Here is a 9,813-nt window from a genome sequence, read left to right as displayed (position 1 = left end):
GCCAGGGAAGCCTTAGCATAAGACACTGTTTTGCCCTGGTCCCGCAGAACCTGTAAAAAGGCGTACATCGTTTCAGTTGAGAAGACCCTTCCCCCACCCAACTGTTCAACAAATGATTTGTAAACATTAAACTGCGACTGATAGGCGCGTTTGGTGCGATCACTTAGAGTGGCACCTACCAGCCCCGCTAAAGCGGGGCTCCAATTCTCCACAGTGACGTAGGGAACGTCGTCATGCCCTCTTCCGCCTGCGGGTGGAGCCTCCGGAAGTCCTGCAACTTGGAACGAGACAAAGCGTCAGCAGCATGGTTATCAACACCAGGTATATGCGCAGCTTTAAAAGTCAAATTCAATTTCAAGCATGCCAACACCAACAACTTCAGCAACCTCAGCACGTGTGGGCAAGTCGCCCCCTGCCGATTGATAACCTGAACCACTGCCATGTTATCCGACCAGAAGGTCACGACCCTGTCCCTGAAGCGCTCTGCCCACACCGTACCTGCCACCCAGATGGGAAAGAGCTCTAAAAAGGCTAAATTCTTAGTCAGGCCCGCTAAGTGCCACTCCGCTGGCCAGACCGCCCCACACCAGGCAGGGCCCAAGATTGCCCCAAAACCAACACTACCAGCTGAATCGGTGTATAGTCCTAGTTCTTTACTGGACACCGGCGGCGCGGGCCACACCACCCGCCCGTTGAAACCTGCCAGGAAATCCCGCCACACCTTGAGGTCCTCCTTCACCCCTGCCTTTAACCTCACCCGGTGATGCTTCTGGGTAAGACCCACCATCGCTCTGGCTATAGACCTCGAGAAAGGGCGTCCCATCGGAATGATCCGCAAAGCAAAGTTGAGCTGCCCCACAAGCACTTGTAACTGGTGCAACGTCACCTTCGGACATGCCAATGCTGCCTCAAAGGCTACAGAAAAAGCCTTTACTTTATCCATCGGCAATCTACATTCCCCCGCCACTGTGTCAATTTCAATGCCTAGGAAGGACATGCACGTGTCAGGGCCAACTGTCTTGCTCGGTGCCAGCGGCACCCCAAATTCCTTCAACATCGCCACCAGCTGACTTAGGGCCAACGCGCAGGCATCCGACGATGCGTGACCCATTACCATGAAATCGTCTAAGTAATGCACCACATTCGTACATCCTGACTTTTGCGAAAACACCCATTGCAGCATGGAGCTAAAGGTCTCAAAGTACTTGCAGGAGACCGCACAACCCATAGGCATACATCTGTCGTAATAAAATTGCTGTTGGACCTGGAAGCCTAACAAATGATAATCCTCGGGGTGTACCGGTAACAAGCGGAATGCTGATTCAATGTCGGTTTTTGCCAGTAAAGCCCCTCGGCCTAGCTCCCTCACTTTCTGAACCGCGGCATCAAAGGACGAGTACGTCACTGAGCACACCACCGGGTCTATGGCATCGTTTACCGATGCACCTTTCGGTGCGGATAAGTTATGGATCATCCTGAACTGTCCCGGCTCCTTTTTGGGGACCACTCCTAAAGGGGAGCAGACAAAGTTCTCCCAGTGAGGAGCCGGGAACGGGCCTGCTACTCGGCCTAAGGCGCGCTCTTTCTCCTGTATTTTATTGAAAGTTTATTTGCTTTGTTTATGATTTAAAAATGTTGTCTTTTATGTATATTTTTTTAAAACGTGAGTATTAATTTTGATACCCGAGTATTAATTTTAATACCCGAGTATTCATTTTGTTTGAAGTGTTTGTTTCATTAAAAAAATATGCTCAGTTGGGTTTACCGTTTTAATACACTTCCCCACCCAAAACCCCTATTTTCCCAGTATCCCGTGCCAGGTTGTAGGTTACAAATTTAATAATATATATATATATTCTTAAATTTATATGCTTTGTTAAGGTATGCGGAGTATGGTCATGCGTTGTAAATGCACTTTTATAGTGTTTAATTATTTTGCGTTGTAATGGTATGCGTTGTAATATGATTCGTTGTAACGCTATTTGCGTTGTAAAAGATGTTTTGTAATGGTATGCGTTGTGAAAGTATGCGTTGTTGTGTCATACATTCGGTGAGATGGAGTTCTGACAGACTTGGGAGTTACACTCAGCTAGGAGTAGGGGGGGCAAGAAAATGGAGACAATCTTGATGTCATATTTTATGTTATTTAGGGGCCTTGCCCATTCTAGAGAAGAAACTGTGTTTTAAGGTCACTTAATAAAAAGGTGATGTGGTGAGAGTAAAAAGTACTGTAGATGGGGGGAGGAAAGTTATGAGGTAGCTGCAGCTCTTTCTGGTGTTTTTGGTGTTGCTAAAGCTAGGACACCGATGCCCAGGGCTAGCAGATACATTTCGGATGCTAGCGATCTCTGCCCACAGTGCTTATGCATGTGCCATTCTGTTTCCTTCAGGTTGAGCACTTCCTTGCAGCCTGTGTAGACACTCTTCATGAGGTTGTAGTGACAGAGCTGGGACTGCCAAGCCAGGTACTACAAGTAGCAGTGCTTGCTCCTGAGCCCAATGGCAAGTTAGAAAACTTTATGTACATTGGGTTAATGTCACTTTGCAGTCCAGTATAGATGCATTGTGTTTTATTGCTATCTGAGTAAGTCTTACCTCTTGTGAGGCCCACTGAGCTTTCTTGATGGTCAGGTATGTGACAGACAAGGCTTCGTCACAAACATGTATACCACACATAACCAAAAGGAGACATAAATCACATGACCACACCAGCCATCAGCTGGGCATATGCCTCTCATGTTGACAACAATATTGAGCCAGGCCTGTTCAGGTTAAATGAAAACAGTGATGCTGTAAAATACTTTTTTACTTCAAATTCAACCAGCCTAGAAACAGCAATACTAAACTAATCGCATTGAAACATGGTATGTGTGCTTTTATCGACACAGATTTAAAGCATACAAAGTGCTGTTTCAGAGACAGAACCTCACAGATTTGCCATTTCAGAGACAGACATACTGTTCTGAACCACAACAATTTAAAAAATTTATCTTTCCAGACACATTTCTGCCATACTTTGCAGCAGGTATAGCAATACACAATTTTCTCTCAAACGTGCAAAAAAAGGCTACAGATTCAGACTGATCAAAAGTGTTCCTGCCCTGGTAAAAGCTGCAACTCATACTGAGCTTCTTCATGCATCACTATTGCACACAATCCGATGTACAGTTTCCTTTCAGACACTTGGCATAGGTACAGAAGTGTCAGACAGCAAGTTGCGAGGGCAGTCCGGCACGAGGCTCTCTTAACACACATACACGTCTGTTGTCTGATTCACTATGGACTGCACACTGATGTATCATGCAATCGGCCACGCACACTCTCTCACTGTCACTCTTACTCAAACACACTGCTCCATTACATAATCATACATGCAACATATTGCACACACATACAATGCAGTTATACTGAAACATAAAACACATAATTTGCTACTTTTATAGCTGTGTAGAAATGTCTGTTACACATTCACCCATACACACAATTTTCCAGTAAGCAAAAAGAACACCACACCTATTCTCGCTGGGATCAATTGGAGTGTGGCAAAGCCAAGGCGCGATGTTGGTAAGGGTTCAGAGGACTGCTCCAAGCAGAGGGTACTTAGTCGATGGAACACAAAAACATCTTTAAGCAGTCTTTAACAAGCATTTGCAATGCAATGGTCTCGGCATCATTAAAGGTAGAGCTATTGGCATTGCTCATGACATTTCTTTTTTTTTCTTTAAATCATAAATAAATGGCATTGTCATTTACATTGCCAATACACACCACTCTGCACCTGCACTCACTGCTCTACACTCACTACTCTGCACTCACTACTCTGCACTCACTACTCTGCACTCACTACTCTGCACTCACTACTCTGCATTCTGCACACTCACTCTGCACTCACTACTCTGCACTCTGCACTCACTACTCACTACTCTGCACTCACTACTCACTACTCTGCACTCACTACTCTGAACTCTCTACTCACTACTCTGCACTCACTACTCTGCACTCACTACTCTGCATTCTGCACACTCACTCTGCACTCACTACTCTGCACTCTGCACTCACTACTCTGCACTCACTACTCACTACTCTGCACTCACTACCCTGCACTCACTACTCTGCACTCACTACTCACTACTCTGCACTCACTACTCACTACTCTGCACTCAATACTCACTACTCTGCACTCACTACTCACTACTCTGCACTCACTACTCTGCACTCACTACTCTGCACTCACTACTCTGCACTCACTACTCTGCACTCACTACTCTGCACTCTGCACACTCACTCTGCACTCACTACTCTGCACTCTGCACTCACTACTCCGCACTCAATACTCACTACTCTGCACTCACTACTCACTACTCTGCACTCACTACTCTGCACTCACTACTCTGCACTCACTACTCTGCACTCACTACTCTGCACTCACTACTCTGCACTCTGCACACTCACTCTGCACTCACTACTCTGCACTCTGCACTCACTACTCCGCACTCACTACTCACTACTCTGCACTCACTACTCACTACTCTGCACTCACTACTCACTACTCTGCACTCACTACTCACTACTCTGCACTCACTACTCACTACTCTGCACTCACTACTCTGCACTCACTACTCTGCACTGTAAATGTAAATGTATTTGAGCTTATATAGCGCACAGCTACCCACAAAGGGTTTCCCGGCGCTTGCTTAGGGAACCCGTCCTGGTATTCCCCTGTGAGATAACCCCGGCAGGGTATCCACAAGGTGAAAGCCAGGCATCCCGCCGCGAGGGGCCGTTGTGGAGATTAAGCAAGCTATTGCCCAGAGTCGCAGAGTGTGAACCCGTGAGTTGAGAAGGCACCGGAGCGAGAATTATCGAGTCCGTGGAATTTTTGAGCCCAAGACCCGCCGAGGCGGGGAATTGAACCCTGGTCCAGGGCCGATCTCAGCTTCCGGGTCTGCCGCCTCTAACCCCTGAGCCACACTTCTCCACACTCTGCACACTCACTCTGCACTCACTACTCTGCACTCTGCACTCACTACTCTGCACTCACTACTCACTACCCACTACTCTGCACTCACTACTCACTACTCTGCACTCACTACTCTGCGCTCACTACTCTGCGCTCACTACTCTGCACTCACTACTCACTACTCACTACTCTGCACTCACTACTCACTACTCTGCACTCACTACTCACTACTCTGCACTCACTACTCTGCACTCACTACTCACTACTCTGCACTCACTACTCACTACTCTGCACTCACTACTCACTACTCTGTACTCACTACTCACTACTCTGCACTCACTACTCTGCACTCACTACTCTGCACTCACTACTCACTATGCACTCACTACTCACTACTCTGCAATCGCTACTCACTACTCTGCACTCACTACTCACTACTCTGCACTCACTACTCACTACTCTGCACTCACTACTCACTACTCTGTACTCACTACTCACTACTCTGCACTCACTACTCTGCACTCACTACTCTGCACTCACTACTCTGCACTCACTACTCACTATGCACTCACTACTCACTACTCTGCACTCACTACTCTGCACTCACTACTCTGCACTCACTACTCTGCACTCACTACTCACTACTCTGCACTTACTACTCACTACTCTGCACTCACTACTCTGCACTCACTACTCTGCACTCACTACTCTGCACTCACTACTCACTACTCTGCACTCACTACTCTGCACTCACTACTCACTACTCTGCACTCACTACTCACTACTCTGCACTCACTACTCACTACTCTGCACTCACTACTCTGCACTCACTACTCTGCACTCACTACTCTGCACTCACTACTCTGCACTCACTACTCACTACTCTGCACTCACTACTCTGCACTCACTACTCTGCACTCACTACTCTGCACTCACTACTCTGCACTCACTACTCACTACTCTGCACTCACTACTCACTACTCTGCACTCACTACTCTGCACTCACTACTCTGCACTCACTACTCTGCACTCACTACTCACTACTCACTACTCTGCACTCACTACTCTGCACTCACTACTCTGCACTCACTACTCTGCACTCACTACTCACTACTCTGCACTCACTACTCTGCACTCACTACTCTGCACTCACTACTCTGCACTCGCGATGGACGACAGAGGCAACGCGCAGAGATTACGTCACTAGTGCACAAACTGGATAATCCAGGGAGTGTCCCGGCCTTCAGGTATGCGAGTCCGTCCGTCCTTGCTGTTATATTTCACATCAGAATCCTGGTCTCACATGAGCACTTCCTTACCCAGCGCCCTTTCAGGAAAGGCATGCAATAATCAGAAGCCCCTGACACTGACCTGTCCGCTGGGATGCGTGTGGCCAGCAGCAGCGGCATAGCTGAAAATGATGCCCCCTGCACAATGTGATGAGGGGTTCACGAGCCTCTCATATCTTACAGATATTGTTTGGCCCTAAGCTGAATGGGGGCGCCCTTGAGGGGGTCGTGGCCCCGTGGAGTGCTGGGGCCCTTCTGAGCCACAGGGACTGCAGCAGCCTTTGTTACCCCTGGCCAGCAGAACTTTTCCAGACACCTCATGTCTCACTCATCGAGCGTGACTCTCACTCCATCCATCTAGCAGTCTTACTGTTGGCGAGTCTCATTGCACCATGGAATAGAGTCTGGCACCTAACAGTAAACTTTTTTCTGTTGAAACATTAATTTTCCATCCTAACTCTCACATCTCACTTTGGTGCACTCTTGGACATTCTGTACGCACATATACCAGAGAAGAGCGTGTCACGCTGCAGCTGGTGTGAGATTTGTGATTATAACTCAAGCGAATCACTGACAGATTATCGATGTCTAAAAAATCGACCTACTATAACATCGAGTCTCTAATATCGATAACACTAATATCGACACCCTATACTTAACATGAAAACTACAATAATATCGAGCAATCTATATCGATGCACAAAAATATCGTCTACAGAAATATCGTTAGCATTATTTTCGAATACCATAATATCGACACTCAATACTACATATCCCACACTACAATAATATCGAATACAAAAATTTCGATAGCACTATTTTCGTCAATATCAAAATATCGATAGCTAAATTATACTCTTTTTTTTATATATAACACCAATAAATCTATTGTCTAAGTAATAAACACATTTCTAATGACTTCACTAATGTTTTTAGAAATTATTAAGTCACATTTAGTGTACAATATTGTGTTTTCGCAAACTAACGAAATTTGTATATAAACTCTTTGTAAACATACTTATTTAATACTTAGTACTCATTTTACATAATCTTTATTTATTACAAGACTTTTATTTTACATATATATATCATTTCAATTCCTCAACATAAACTATTTAAAAAGATATATCTTAAATGTTTTACTTAAAAAAAATTCAAACTAACCAATAGTAACTCGTCTTTACATATCTGACCAATCAGATGGCAAACTTAATTCCACATAGACTATATAAACCAATCACAAACAGCCATACAAGTTGCAGGAAATATTCTTCGTGACCACATACTGCCAATTTTGGGAGCACCATCTATATTCTTCTCTTCAAGAAAATTCATCATAAAACTACAAGTAAGTAATCATATAGCCCTGTTAATAAACTAATTTTTTTGCCTATTAATTATAGACGAAGATTTGTAACCTAATTTGTTGTTTCTTTATGTACTTTACCTTCAAACAGACTCTACAAACAAATCAAGTTATACTTCAACTTCAAGATACAGGACACTTTAAATTTAAAAAAGGTATCTACATATGTTTAACATTTACTTAACGTTCTTTGCCAATTATTGGCCTAATTTAAAACTCTATACTTTGTTTCTTAGCCTGTACATCTTAATACATAGTGTGAAGACTAAATTTTTTGAGAAATAAACGTTACAATGCTGTGTAAAAAATATATTCTTCCTGTTCTTAAATATGTTTTAATGCGCTTTTACTCATAATACATATGTCATCCTCGGTTCTTTTTAGCAATTAAGTAACAATGCTTTATAAGAAATGTTTTTTTTTATATAACATATAAACGCATTAGTAATTTTCATCAACTTTCTCTCTAAACAGAACTCAAAGGTACAGAAAAGACATAATTCACATCAAAGAACAAACATTCTGCTACTACTATAATTCTCTTGGTAAGATCATAAATAAAACATAACTAGCCTTTATAACCTCTATGAAAAGTAATTAAAATAAAATGCCTCTTGTTATGCATCTGTTACTATAATCTTCCTGTTCTTAAATATGTTTTTTAGTGCTTTTACTCATAATACATGTATCATCCCCGGTTCTTTTTAGCAATTAAGTAGCAATGCTTTATAACAAATGTGTATTATTTACATTACATATAAACGCATTAGTAATTTTCATCTACTTTCTCTCTACACAGAACTCAAAGGTACAGAAAACAGATAATTCACATCAAAGAACACACATTCTGCTACTACTATAATTCTCTTGGTAAGATCATAAATAAAACATAACTAGTCTTTATAAACTCTATAGAATGTACTAGAAATGAAAATGACTCTTTTTATGCATGTGTTAGTATAATATTGGAAATGTCTCTTTTTAAATTCAAATAAACAAAACAATTTTTAGAGACGTTATAACGTAAAACAAAAGTGACCAAGAAAAAAATTGTAACTTTTCCTATAACATACTTACTTATTTCTCAACAGACCGTGGCAATAGAAGAACAACATCTAACTGAACAAGCATCTACTTTCGATAAATAGAACATTAGTGGTGGTAAGTAAATTACTAGAAGAATACTAGCTTTATTTAAAAACTTTTATACATGTCAGATTATATTAATATTTGTATATTAACTTTTCTAGATACCAGAAATCAAGAATGACTGATGATGCAAGATTTATTACATCTCAGAAAGGCAAATTTTTGTTATGCTATATGGGCTACATTTATACTCAGGAGAAACAAAAAGACCTTAAAGTCAATTGGAAGTGTACAAAATATTACTCCAATAAATGCTATGGCCGTGCTACAACAAGGGAAACTAGTGTTATAAATACCACTGAACATAATCACCCACCAAACATCTCGGAAATAGAAGTGAGATCCACTCTTGAAAATATCAAGGAATTAAGTACCAGATCAGAACTACCTACCAACGTAATTCTGAAAGAATTACTACCTAAAGTTCCCAAAGAAGCAAGAGGTCAGCTACCATCTATTGCTACCATTAAAAGAACAATAGCAAGAACAAAAAAAGCAAGTAGACCCAATATACCAACGCCTAAAACTTTTGAAGAAGTCATAATTCCGCCAGAGCTTGTAATTACTCATAATGACGAGCCATTTATATTTTATGATAATCATAGCAAGGACAAAAGAATAATAATGTTTGCAACTAATAACAATATTAAAAAATTAACAGAAAGTACTACTTGGATGATGGATGGTACTTTTTCTATATGCCCAAAACCTTTCTACCAGTTATACACAATTCATGGGCAATATCATAATACCTGTATCCCCTTCATATATTGTTTATTACCAAACAAACAAGCCACTACTTACTCAGAAATCTTACAAAAAATAAAGGAACAAAGTTCTGACTACTTCCCAATGAAAATCATCATAGACTTCGAGCAAGCTATGATTAATTCTATTTTGAAAACTTACCCACACACATCCATTCAAGGATGTTATTTTCATTATGGCTGAGATACCCGCCACCCCCTCTCAACACAATCCCCAAGGATGGGAAACCGGAAACAGTTCTGAAGTCTTTGGAAGACGGGAGGGAGTAACCCCCCCGGCCG

General features: G+C 42.2%; 1 long non-coding RNA gene across 1 annotated transcript; it reads left to right on the top strand.

The window, feature by feature from the left end:
* Positions 1–8,129: 8,129 nt before the first annotated feature.
* On the top strand, positions 8,130–8,785 carry LOC147717223 (uncharacterized). Its single transcript, XR_015295803.1, has 3 exons — positions 8,130–8,160; positions 8,415–8,485; positions 8,707–8,785. It is a non-coding gene; the product is annotated as an uncharacterized LOC147717223 (long non-coding RNA).
* The last annotated feature ends 1,028 nt before the right edge of the window (positions 8,786–9,813 follow it).

The sequence above is a fragment of the Lissotriton vulgaris genome, chromosome 5 (genome assembly GCF_964263255.1).
Source record: "Lissotriton vulgaris chromosome 5, aLisVul1.2, whole genome shotgun sequence".
Classification (NCBI taxonomy): domain Eukaryota; kingdom Metazoa; phylum Chordata; class Amphibia; order Caudata; family Salamandridae; genus Lissotriton; species Lissotriton vulgaris.
This window is presented reverse-complemented; position numbering and strand designations above follow the sequence as displayed.